The sequence below is a fragment of the Notechis scutatus genome, chromosome 1 (assembly GCF_049901735.1).
Source record: "Notechis scutatus isolate UNSWTSFEM ecotype Mainland chromosome 1, rNotScu1.2, whole genome shotgun sequence".
NCBI classification, from domain to species: domain Eukaryota; kingdom Metazoa; phylum Chordata; class Lepidosauria; order Squamata; family Elapidae; genus Notechis; species Notechis scutatus.
In genome coordinates, this window is record NC_142009.1 from 136,690,361 (window position 1) to 136,703,369 (window position 13,009).

The 13,009-nt window shown below is 40.3% G+C and overlaps 1 long non-coding RNA gene across 1 annotated transcript; it reads left to right on the plus strand.

Annotated features, from left to right (window-relative positions):
• Positions 1–1,475: 1,475 nt before the first annotated feature.
• LOC148133016 (uncharacterized) lies at positions 1,476–12,736 on the plus strand. Its single transcript, XR_015747034.1, has 3 exons — positions 1,476–1,700; positions 8,833–8,951; positions 12,046–12,736. It is a non-coding gene; the product is annotated as an uncharacterized LOC148133016 (long non-coding RNA).
• Positions 12,737–13,009: the final 273 nt, after the last annotated feature.

Below are 13,009 nucleotides of genomic sequence, written 5' to 3' on the forward strand. Positions count from 1 at the left end.
TATCCCCCCCCCCCAAGTGTTCTGTTACAGTGAATTAGAAATGAACCGCACTTCAAATTACACAAAAGGAATAAAACCAACATAGGCCATAATATTAACCCTCACAATGAAAATAAAATGTATATAATTATGAATGAATATGTGAGTACGTGCAGCATTCACATAGATTGATCTCAACATTCCAAGATTTTCAGTGGCATGAATATTTTATACGAAACAGAAAGTAGTTCATTAAAACCAGTTGATGTTTTAATGAAAACATGACACACTGATTAGCAAGTTCATTAAGTGTGGACTGGAAAGCACAACAATTAAATGGATATATAGTTGGCTCAAAGGGTGCTTGTCAATGCTGCCTCATTAGATTGGAGACAGAAATCAAATAGGATGTTACCAAGAACAGAGTTGAGCCCACTATTGTTCAAAATTTTCATTTATAAAAACAAAATTCTTATTAAATTCCTCTTGAATGATATAAATTTGAGTGGGATACATTAATACCGCCAAACTTAGAAATAAAATTCAAGTAGATTTGGGTTGATTGGAAATATGACTAAAAGTAAATTTGTTTACTTTGCTTAGGAAACAAAACATCCAATGAATGAATATAAGGAAGGAGGTTGCCTGGGTTATGTTGTGGCCCACCAGCGGCCAGTAGAGCTGGCAGCAGACTCAGACAGTGAAGAGGTTGGGGAGGAATATGGCCAGTCCTGGAGTCTGGGGAAAGCTGATGAGTGCTCTGCATTGGAGGCAGAGATGGGACCAGGGCTGCCTGACAGTTACAGTATCATCTGCCTTTGGAGTCGGAGATCAGTGAGGCAGAAGAACAGCTGGAGCCTGTCCCTGCTGTGTGTATGCGCAGAGCTGTCAGGAGAAGGGAACAGTTAAGAAACAAGGGTCGACTCGGGAATAAAGGCACAGGTGGATGGTGAATGGCCCCTCCCAGAGGGAATAAAGAGGAGCGAAAGGGGAGTGCAGGAGACAATTAGTTTGTTTAATTACTGTGAACATTTGTTTGTGGCTCAGAGACTCCTTGCCAAGTATTTTCTTGTACAGAGTTGGGCTTGGAAACTATCGGCTTGGCAGCTCTCCAAGCCTGATAAGGTCTGTGGTTGTAATTCACCCTTGAAAGACTGTTTGCCGGGACTTTGCTGGATGCGAATGGTAGGAATTCACATTAGCCTAATAAAAAGGGGTATTGTCAGGACAAGGAGTCTGCTTTGTGATTTTGTGAAGCCTAGGTCAGAACAGGTTGGTCTGAAAAAGAATACATGTGAAAAAGCTCAGAACAATAGCCTATTGAAAAGAATGTGGCCCAGCAGCGTGATGCCAAGGCAAATGTAATTATGGGCTGCTTCAACTGAAGTATAGTTTCCAAGGACAACATAATTTCATTATTCTATTCTTTGTGGATCAGGCAGTACGAAGGCTACTCTGTCCACTTCTGGGCACTACATGTTAAGAAGACTTCAGAGAAGCTGGAGTACTTTCGGAGTAAGGCAACTGAAGAAGGACAGAAGGACAAGAAAAGCAGCCCTTTGAAGATGTGTTGGGCCTCTTGCGGAAAGACAACGGAGAGGAAGTATCAGAGGCCCCTTCAAATACCCAAGAAGTATGTCACACAGCAGAAGGTCAAGACCTGTTCTCTCTCATTCTGGAGTGCAGGGCATGAAATAATGGATTTCAGATTCTATCTGAAGGTAAGAAAAGACTTTCTAAGAGAGAGAGCAGTTTAACAGTAAAACCAGTTATCTAGAGAAGTGATGGGCTCCTTTCACTCAAAGTATTCATGGGGAAGCCAGACAGCCAGCGGTGGGTTTCTACCGGTTCGCACCAGTTCTATAGAACCGGTTGTTAATGTCACCGGTAGTTCTAAGAACTGGTAAAACTGACCCCTGCTTGGCCCCGCCCCTCTCCGCCTCTCCTATGGGCCAAAAACCGAATAGTAAAATAATTTTTATTTATGTGTTTATTTATTTCTTTAGTATCTGTTTTGTTTTTATGATTAAGGGTTAGGGTTAGGGTTAGGGTTACGGTTAGGGTTCTTGTTACACTGATGTTGCTAAATGTAACAAGAAGTTGCCTGTCTCCCTTTTCGTAAATTGCTTTTCTTTATTTATGTATTTATATATTTTTTTACTATCTGTTTTTGTTTTTATTAATCATAAAAACAAAACAGATACCAAAGAAATAAACACATAAATAAAAATTATTTTACTATTCATCTTAATGTTTCTTCTTTGCTTAAAGAAACATCAAGATGAATAGTAAAATATTTTTTATTTATGTGTTTATTTATTCCTTTAGTATCTGTTTTGTTTTTATGATTAAATACATAAATAAAAAGGCAACTTACCAAAAGGGAGACAGGCAACTTCTTGTTACGTTGATGTTATACATTATCTGTTTCTGCTTAAGTCAATATATAGCAACATCAACGTAACAAGAAGTTGCATGCATACATAAATGAAATTTTTTAAATAAAAGTGTTTTTTTTAACATAAACAAAAACATAAACATAAACCATCTTCAGTTATATAGTGTGTTGGTTGGTACAAATCACTTGTGCACAATCTCTGCAGTCTTTCCTTTCCAATGTGCATAAATCCTTATATCAAGCTAAACAATTGGCCACTAAGTGAGCACCTAGTCATTAAGTGAGTACCACTTAAATTTGGGTTGCCAGCCAGATGGCCACCTGCCTGGGCCTTGCCAGGGCCTCCCCAGGCCTTGGAAACTGGCAAAAAGCACTTGCTAAGAAATTGGCCACTAAGCGAGCACCTGGTCATTAAGTGAGTACCACTCCCAGGCCTTGGAAACTGGCAAAAGCACTTGCTAAGAAATTGGCACTAAGCAAGCACCTGGTCATTAAGTGAAGACCACTTAAATTTGGGTTGCCAGCCACAAGGCCACACCCACCCCAGTCACATGACCATGTAGCCACGCCCACCCCAGTCACACGACCACATAGCCACACCCACCCCAGTCACATGACCACGTAGCCACGCCATATCAGCAAGCCACTCCCACCTCAGTCACATGACCACCAAGCCACACCCACAAATTAGGCCACGCCCACAGAACCAGTTGTTAGGAAATTTGAATCCCACCCCTGCAGACAGCCATCTGTCAAGGATGCTGGAATTCAGATTCCTGCCTTCAGCAGAAGTTTAGACTCAAGGAGAGTTAAATGGCTTCTTCTTTGGCTATGATTCTAAAGCGGATGCCAATTTGGGGGGGGGGGTGTATTTGTGGTCACCAGGGATGCCCAATCCAATTTAATTCTGGTTAGAATCAATCCACTCAAATCAGTGGCATCTAAGTTAGTTCTGTTGAAGAACTAACTTAGTGAGGAGAGCCAAGGTAAAACTAAAGGTGAATCCTGTCAGTGTGTTGTGCAACCCATCCATTTGTCTAATCCTTGCCAGAATCAGTGAGATCTATCGATTTTCTAAAGAATTATTATATGATGCCTACAGTTCAAAGGTAACTTCCTTCTCAATTCCAAATAGTAGGGCTAAGCCAAGTGTTCAAAAGTGGCGCTTTTCAAAAAAAAATAACACAATGCAAGCAAAATATTCCTCTTCAGCTTTAAAATATCGGCATTCCCCAGCACAGAGTTGCTTTCAACTCTCCCCCCATCTGTTTGCCCCTGTCTGTTGCATGCACAGTTGCTTTGTTTTGCTGGCAGACCTATCCTAGTGATTGTGTTTTCTAGACTTAACCAGAGATAGCCAGAAATAACCTTTGAAGCGATTGCACTCAGTTTTTAGTGCCCGACTTTGGGATCATTTAAACGCACAACTCCTGCTCAAAGAGCAGGGAGCAGTCATGGGTAGGAAGGCTTTTGCACAACTTTGTGTTGTGGTCCAGTTGCGCCCTTTCCTGGATCGTGAGTCTCGTGCTCAGTCACTTACGCCCTGGCCATCTCACGTTTGGGCTCTGCGTGGTGGTACTTTTGAAGGGTATTTGGAAGGTACAGCTGACACAGAATGCAGCTGCGCAGACAGTTTTAGGTGGTCCATGTAACACCAATGTTCAGGAGGCCTGGTGGTGCAGTGGTTAGAATTCAGTGTTGCAGGATTGGAGTTCAATCCTGACGGCTCAAAGTTGACTCAGCCTTCCATCCTTCTGAGGTGGGTAAAATGAGGACCCAGATTGTTGGGGGCAATAGGCTGACTCTGTAAACCATCCAGAGCAGGGGTGTCAAACTCAAGGCCCGGGGGCCAGATCCGGCCCGTGGGGTGATTAGATCTGGCCCACAGGGCCACCCTGGAAATGGCGAAAGACTGGCCTGCGGTGCCTCTGCCAGCAAAAACAGAACTTGGGTGGGCTGCACACAGCCCTCTTGAGCTCTGTTTTCATTGGCAGAGGGTTACTTACAGGAGGCCGTTGCAGCCAAAAATGGAGCTCAGGAGCCTGTTTTCTCTGGCAGAGGTCTCGGGCCACCACAGGCACCCCTGACACGAGTGATGACCACACCCACTCTGGCCACGCCCACTCTGGCCCTCCGAGGTAAAATACAATCCTGATGCGGCCTTCAATGAAATCGAGTTTGACACCCCGATCCAGAAAGTGCTGTTAAGCATAATGCAATTGTATACAGGTCATCATTGACTTACAACAGTTCACTCAGTGACCATTCAAAGTTACAACAGAATAACAAAATAACTGACTTATGATTATTTTTCACAGTTAAAAAAAAAACCTTGGTAGAATCCCCACGATCATGTGGTCAAAATTCAGATGCTTGGCAACTGGTTCATATTTATGACAGTTGCTGTGTCCCAAATCATGTGATCCTCTTTTGTGTCCTTCCGACCGGCACAAAGTCAATGGGGAAGCCAGATTCACTTAACCAGGTTACTAACTTATCAGCTGCAGTGATTCACTTAACGACTGAGCCAAGGAAGGTTGTAAAATGGGGCAAAGCTCACTTAACAAATGCCTCACTTAACAACAGAAATTTTGGTGCTCAATTGTGGCCGTAAGTTGAGGACTACCTGTAGCTAAGTGCTATTGCTGTCATGAGCTGCACTAGCTGTTCGTTTGCTTTCAGATCTGATTCAAGTTGTTTATCAGTACCTTTAAAGCCCTTTGTGGCAGAGGTCCCCAACCCCCAAGTCACGGACTGATCTTTGGCCTGTTAGGAACTGAGCACAGCTGGAGGTGAGTGGCAGGTGAGTTAGGGAAACTGAAACCATCCGCCCATCCTCCCCCCCCCGATCCGTGGAAAAATTATTTTTCACAAACCTTCCCCTAAATGTCAAAAAGGTTGGGGACGTCTGCTTTATGGCATAGCTCCAGGCTATCTGAAGAACCATCTCACTCCAATGGGCTTGGCCTGCCCCACTTGTTCCATTGTTCAATGCATTCCAGCTGTCAGGGCCCAGGAGAATGATCTTTCCTGCTGTGTGGCTCTCACTCTGTGGAACAGTGTGCCCCTCGAGACGAGATCCGCCTCATCCTCTTGACCTTCTGTGAGGGCCTGAAAACTTGGCGCTGCAAATGGGGCCTGGAGCTCCGATCCGAGTGTTCCATGTTGGAGATGGTTTGTGGACTAGGAAGGAGATCCCACCCTGCTGTATTTTGGTTTTTGACTTATTTTATGTTTGTCCCCCTTAACATTCAGTGTTTTTCACATTTGCTTTCACCATGTTGTAAGCCACGCAAAGTCACTTCAGAGTGAGATGGGGAGAGCTTATAAATTTAATAAACAATAGATAATAGATGATAGATAGATAGATAGATAGATAGATAGATAGATAGATAGATAGATAGATAGATAGATAGATAGATAGATAGATAGATAGAGCAAGCTTTCCTGAGGTCGCAATTGCTTTAAAGCTTCAAAAAAAATAACCTGGCTCATATCTGTTTGATAAAGTTTCACTTTCAAATGCTTTGCATGTAACCATGGTCTTCTAGAATATATTTTTTTCTTTCAGTATCTGAACTCAGCTTGACTTAGAGGGCCTTTGGCTTGCTTCTAAAATTGCCAGCGGTTTTGTTAATTATGACCTACAACAGAGTAGCATTTTTAATGGAAGGTGCCACTTTTCTCCCTGCGGTGTTACACACAAATAGCAGGCACCAAATCATTGAACCACGATCGGCATTTGAAATGATACATCCTCCACTCCATAAACAGATCGCTGAACCGTCCACTGCCCTTTGGTGTTGGGCCATCAATATACATTTGAAATAATTATATAGCAATCCACAACTTAGGGAATCATAGCACAAGTTACTCGCTTTTGTTGTAGAGACATTGTACATTCCACTTATTGCTTCACGGATGATCAACTTCCCAAATTTGAACCTGCTGCTCAGTACAGCGGATCGGTTTTGCTGTTGAGTAACAGCATACAGCCTTGGCACTACATTGGAAGTGCTGCGTCGTCAGCAGCAAGCGGAAAGCACCAAAACAGTAATTGCACATAGTCAACCTGACCTTCACAGCTTTCACATGGTAACCATTTTCCTGGGTATAAATTATCTGCTGGCATTTCAATCTCTGGTCGATCCACCAATCAACTATGTGCTAGGCTGGCAAAATGGAAGATTGCTCACAGATTTGATCAGCAAATTGCCCTTCCGTATTTCATGGGTGCAGAACATGAAGAGATGGCTGAGAAATGCAGCAGCTAACTTCCACTGCCCTCTTTTCCCTCCCTTAGTGTTGCCAGGGATAAGGGCAATAAAAGAGGTACACCAAGGAAGGAAATGAGGACTATTGTTCATGTTGCAGATTAATGTTTGTTCCTACCAAAACTACCTCCACTTTGTAGTCCAGAGGTCTACAGCATAGCTGGCTGGGGAATTCTGGGAGATGAAGTCCACAAGTCTTAAAGTTGCCAAGTTTGTTGTAGACTCTGCTTTTGCTATAATAACAGAATCTTGCAGATCTGAAAGAACTTCCACCCTCCCTTCCCCGCTGTTACTTTCCAGAGAACTTGGGAGGGCGCCTTGTGAGATGCTTTCTCCAATCTCAGTACTTCTTTGAACTTAAGATTTAATTCATCAGAATGTTGTCCAGGCTGCATCTCTTCTGCCTGTCCTCCAAGGTTACTCTCACAGCACATTACAAATGCAAATCCATCTTGATCATGCCTGACAACAAAATGAATTTGTGAATATGGTTTTTTTTTTGTAAATTTTATTGATTTTTAAAGACAAACATAAACAAACAAAACATAAAAACATCAAACTTTCTTCCATAAATATACAAGCAGTGTGCCGGTTGGTTTACAAAATTTTTTGTGCATCCATTTCGTAGTCTTCAGTTACAGTTACTTGCATAATAGCTCATATTATCAATCAAAAATTGAATACCCTAGTATCATTATTAATCAATCATTTGACAATAATTTTATTCATTCATATTTTACGAGATAACCATAGTTTACTTAGTTTATTTTATAACAATTCATATAATCCTCCGAAATCTATCCTAAAAACATTCTGTAGATATCATTAAAAAAAGAAAAAAACACCATCTTTATATATTTATTATTTTCTAAAATTCTACGTATTTCATTATTGTATTTTATTATCTAACCATTGATAGAAAAGGTCCCAAATTTTATAAAATTGTTTATCCTCTTGTTCTCTAATTTCAAATGTCAATCTACTCATTTCAGCACATTCCAATATTTTCTTAATAATTTCCTCCTGTGATGGTGTTTTCTCATTTTTCCAATTTTTAGCAGATACAATCCTAGCTGCTGTTAATACATTTACAATCAGGTATTTCAAGTCTTTGCTATATGTATCAGGTAAAATTCCCAATAAAAATATCTCTGGTTTCAAATCTATATGTTTTTTTGTCATTTTTTCCAACCACATATGGATTTTGGTCCAGTATTTTCTAGCGTCCGCACAACTCTACCACATATGGTAATATGAGCCAGGTATCTGATGACATTTCCAACATTTTTCGGATTTATTCTTGAACATTCTTGCTATTCTTGTCGGGGGGAAATGCCACCTGTAAAACATCTTATACAAATTTTCTTTATAAGCTGTTGACAGAAGAACAAGTTAAAGAAACTATGATTGTTTGGGGGAAGAACTTTGGATATGGGATTAATTTAGAGAAATAGCAAAAACTGTGGTCTCAAAATTTGTGAATATGTTGAACAACCCAACTACAATAACAGATGCCTAAACTGGAATGAAAACAACAAACACATTCATTCTTTTTATGTATGTATAGCTGAAAAATGTTCAAATCCCAGACCGCTGACTGAAAAAGGATCCTATGGATTATATGGAAAATTTTCTGCCACAAAACGTTACTCTTCACCAGGTTTTGGGTAGTTTTTGCAACCAATAAAGCCCTAGATGAGTACGTACAGGTGGTGCTCGACTTATGACCACAATTGAGGGCAAAATTTCTGTTGTTAAGTGACAACATTTGTAAAGTGAGTTTTGTCCCATTTTATGACCTTTCTTGTCACACTTGTTAAGTGAATCCGTGCAGTTGTTAAATTAGTAACCTGGTTGTTATGTGAATCTAGGTTCCCCATTGATGCTCTGCTTTCCCATTGACACATGAAAATCACATGACCTTGGGACACTGGAACCCTCACAAATATGAGTCAGTTGCCAAGCATTTAGATTTTGATTCCTGCAATGGTCATAAGTATGAAAAATGGTCATAAGCCACATTTTTCAGAGCCATCGTAACTTCGAATGGTCCCTAAAGGAACTGTTGTAAATCAAGGATTAGCTGTATTAGGATTTTTCAATTAACACTTATTTCTTATAAATAATCCAGGGTTTCAGATCTCCAAGAAATGTCTTTTTCTCAGATACCACTGTAAATAGGTTTGTTGGGGACACGAAGGATTGTGATTTTTCATCCGTTAGCTGCTTTTTCTGCAGTCCTTTCTAGAAATATGACGTGACTGTGTGAACATCTGATTTTGCTCCCCAAAGGATCCGAGGTAAAATTCTTTAGCATGTCTTGTTTCTAGCTCTTCTTTTTTGTTTGAGGCATAGTGCATTAGTTCAAATTAAGTGGGGACCTGCTGTCTTCTTAAATTAGAATTCTTCTCCTCTAAATTTGCTCTTCTGAGTACCAGCGAGAAACATGTCAAGCATGACCTTCTAATGCCTCTTTTCTATTTGAAATGTTCAACCAGTCCAAAAGTGAATACAGCTAGTCCTCAACATACAGCTACAATTGGGACAGGAAGCAAGGCAGTCTTTGAGTGAGTGACGCCGGATTTTACCACCTTTTTGCCATGGTCATTAACTGAATCACCATGGTTGTTAAGTGAATCATGTGATTGTTAAGGCAATTTCCACTGAGTTTGCTTGTTGGAAACCAGCTGGGAAGATCAAAAATGGTGATCATGTGACTCTGAGGTACTGCAACCATCACAAATACATGCCAGTTGCCAAATGTACAAATTTTGATCGAGTAACTGTGGTGGCTTGGCGATGGTCATAAGTACAAGGACTAAGTCTTCTTCTTTTTTTCAGCAGTGTTGTAACTTTGAACAGCCACCAAATGAATGGTCTTCAGTCAAAGACTATCTGTATGGGCATCCATAGAACCAGTTGGTTATGTGTTAAATTCCTTTAAGATTGTAAACTTAGTTTTTATTTGAAACCCAAAGCTGGGAAAAATTAATTCTACTTTTTGAACCAAATTTTCATCACCATCGTTTATCCATAAACTACTAAAACTCTTGTGGCTCTTTGTTTGTAACCTTTAGTTGGGTGAAATGGTGCGCCATAGGGAAACAATTTTTGAATCGACATCCCTCAAATGGGGTAACTTACAGAAAGTGTCCAAAATCTGGGCCCCATGGCTCACATGGAGTTGAAATATGGCAAAGTTATAGCCATTTCATGAAACATCAGTCGTTTCCTACTACACTTTCCGGAATTCTGTATGTTGCCTGGCACAAAGCAAGAAGCAAAGGGTGCAGCTGCACCCATTTTCCCACCTCCCTCTGGTCTCTATGTCCAATTGGCTAGTGACAAGGTTTGATGGTGAACAGCAGTTGGCTGCTTTGGAACCAAGGCCATTAGATTGATGGCAGACTTTATCCCCCCTCTCCCTTGGTCTCTGCTCTCCGTCACTGATTACTTTATCATTGTTTATGTTATTGTTCTATCATTTTTCTTCTATTCTTTTCATTTTTCTTCCTTTTTATTATTGTAAACCACCTAGCGTAGCCCAACGGCAAGATAGGCGGCCAATACATTTAACAAATAAATAAATACATTTGAAATCTCTTAATGGCATTGGGTGAGAAGGGAAGGAGGAATGATTGACATGGTTACCTGTTGTGAGTAGGGCTGGCTGGGAGTCACTGGTAGTCAATGGTTGATTATTCTTCCTCCCTGGAGGGAGGAGGGCCTTGGGGACATGCTAGGATGGGGATCAGGGATGCAGTTTTCCTCACAGTGCCTTTGTTCCTCCTTCCTTCCTTAAATTTATAATTTATTATATGCAGGATGTACATTTTAAACAGTTGAACACTGTCATGCCCCTGGTGGAGACTGACTCTGAGGGAGAGGAGGAACAGCCCACAGGGAGTAGAAGTGTGGCTCTGGAGGTTGTGGAGGAGGCTGGGGAAGGGCAGAGGCCGGCTGAGCAGTCAGAGGAGGACCCAGGCCCATCCCTATCCATCCTAGGGCACGCAGGGAGGAGAGGAGCAGGGAGAGACGTGCTCTGCTCTGGAGGAGAGGGCCTTGATCCTCTTCATGGGCTGCAGCTGTGACACCTGAATAAGAGTTTGGACCTACATAGTGGCAAACGCTGGAAACAAAGGATGTAAATATCTCAAGTTCATAGTTCCTCTCTGAGTTTGGCATCCTTTCCAGTGTGTGTTATCTGTGGACATCCTCCAGCCCTTATCTTGCCTGGTTTGTGTTGCTTTTTTCCTTCTTCATGTAACTGTGTGGGAGGTTTTTTTTGTCTTCCCTCAAAGATATTCAGAGCTTGGAAGCAAAGTGAAGGAATAAAAGGGGCTTCACCTGTTTTCTGTGACTGTGTTTGTTTTGTATCTACCCTGGGTCATCACAAACACTAAAAAAAATCTATGTGTGTAGATTTTGGTACTTGATAATGTCACCGCAAACTTTTAATGGAGACAAATGCCTTACTAAAGGTTATGATTGCTCAAAAATGGGGAAATTAATTTGTTTTTGCAGCAATTTCCCCTCCTCCTTTTCTTTCTTTTGATTATAAGCTACTCTTACTCTTAGAGATTGCACAACCATGTGTCTGAAATGGTATAGGGTCTCCTGCCTGAGCAGGGGGTTGGACTAGAAGACCTCCAAGGTCCCTTCCAACTTTGTAATTCTGTTATTCCCCCAGCAAAATGGCAGGCAATTCTATGGGTCAGGTGATGGCCTCACTTGGGGATCTGCTGAGGGTTGTGAGGGGAGGAGAAATGATACCAGTCTATATTATAAATAGAAAAAAAAAGATGACCCAACCTGTCACGGGTTGTATAGCACTACTATTAAAAGCACATGAAAAGGGAAAATATTCTTTTAATTAAACCTATAGATTCAACACATTAATCTTTTAATGTATAACAAAATGCAATGGAGTTGGAAACAACTTTTTTTAAAAAAATTAACATTTCAATTAATTCAGCTAACAAGTTAATAATCTGTGGTTATTTTCTAAATTAGTCATGCCCTGGTAAGTAACAAGGCAAAGCAACTGGAGATTGTTTGAAATGTCAAATGGCTCCACTTAATTTATGTATGGATTTGATCTTTCATGTTTGAATACCCAGAGGATATGGTACATGTGCAGAGGGATGTTTACTCCATCCACTGAATGTTAGGTATTTTACATTTTCATACATGAGTTGTTACTCTAATTCAGACTGTTCAAAGTGATCCAAAGTAGGTTGATTAAAATTGTACAATGCAAACTTACATATGAGATTGCCAAAAGACAAATAATTAATTCAACTTCGTACATAATTTAATATTTTTCAAATATTCAGAATGTAGTTCTTAAGAATTTGACTCATAAATTAATTTCTTTTTCCTTGTTATCTACAGGCTCTAAGATAAATATAAAAAGGGATGGAAAAAGGAATACATGGCTTTATGGAGCCAACAGATCTTGTTGCCAGACGTATATGCCAGTAGGCAATTCACCTTCTGTTCCTTGGACTCAAATATTTGTCATTTCCCTCCACCCAGGCTTCTGATGTAATGGGATCACTTTCTCCTAAGCAATGTTAAATGGGCTATTAAGCATGTATTGTAATCATTCCCTCATATACTTCATTCATGTGCATCCAAACATAATATGCTTTGAACACAATTTGTAAACCTTAGAGATTCACACCAGACCAGTAAGTATTTCTTCACTGCTAGTTTCATAATTTCAGTTTCCCTATTAGGTACTTCTGGGATCAAGTCAAAAATACTCAGAGTCCTATACTGGTATTAAGAGAGAAAACCTCAATTCATATGTTGACCAAACATGCCTGCATAAGGCATGGCCTGTATAATGAGGGAATGATTTACTGAATATAAGTCATAATCTATACTAAGATATACTAAGATATAAATCATCACATTGGAGGTGGTTGATGAATTAAAAATCTCCCCCACTCCCTCACACACATCTGCTCCCTCCTTCCCCTTCTTTTGACTATAATTCTATTTTTCATTGTAATTTCCATTTTTACTGTTTTAGAAATATTTATCTTTTACGATTTTAATGCTTTGAATGCTGTGAGCCACCCAGAGCTGTTTTGAAATAGATGAGTAGCAAATAAATTTAATAAATACATTGTAAAAAAATATGTACTTTACAACCGCAATGGCTCCATTGACATCCCAAATGAATTCCAGAGCTTATAAATTATTCTAATTTTAGTTTAATATGTAAAGCAATCCACTGATTGCACAGTTTTCCCTGAACCCTTTGGAATCAAATCTCTAAGGATGGCTAATCTTAATGGGCACCTGCCTCTATATTAAGATTCAAGTAAGGAAAACAAAGCCAATCGCA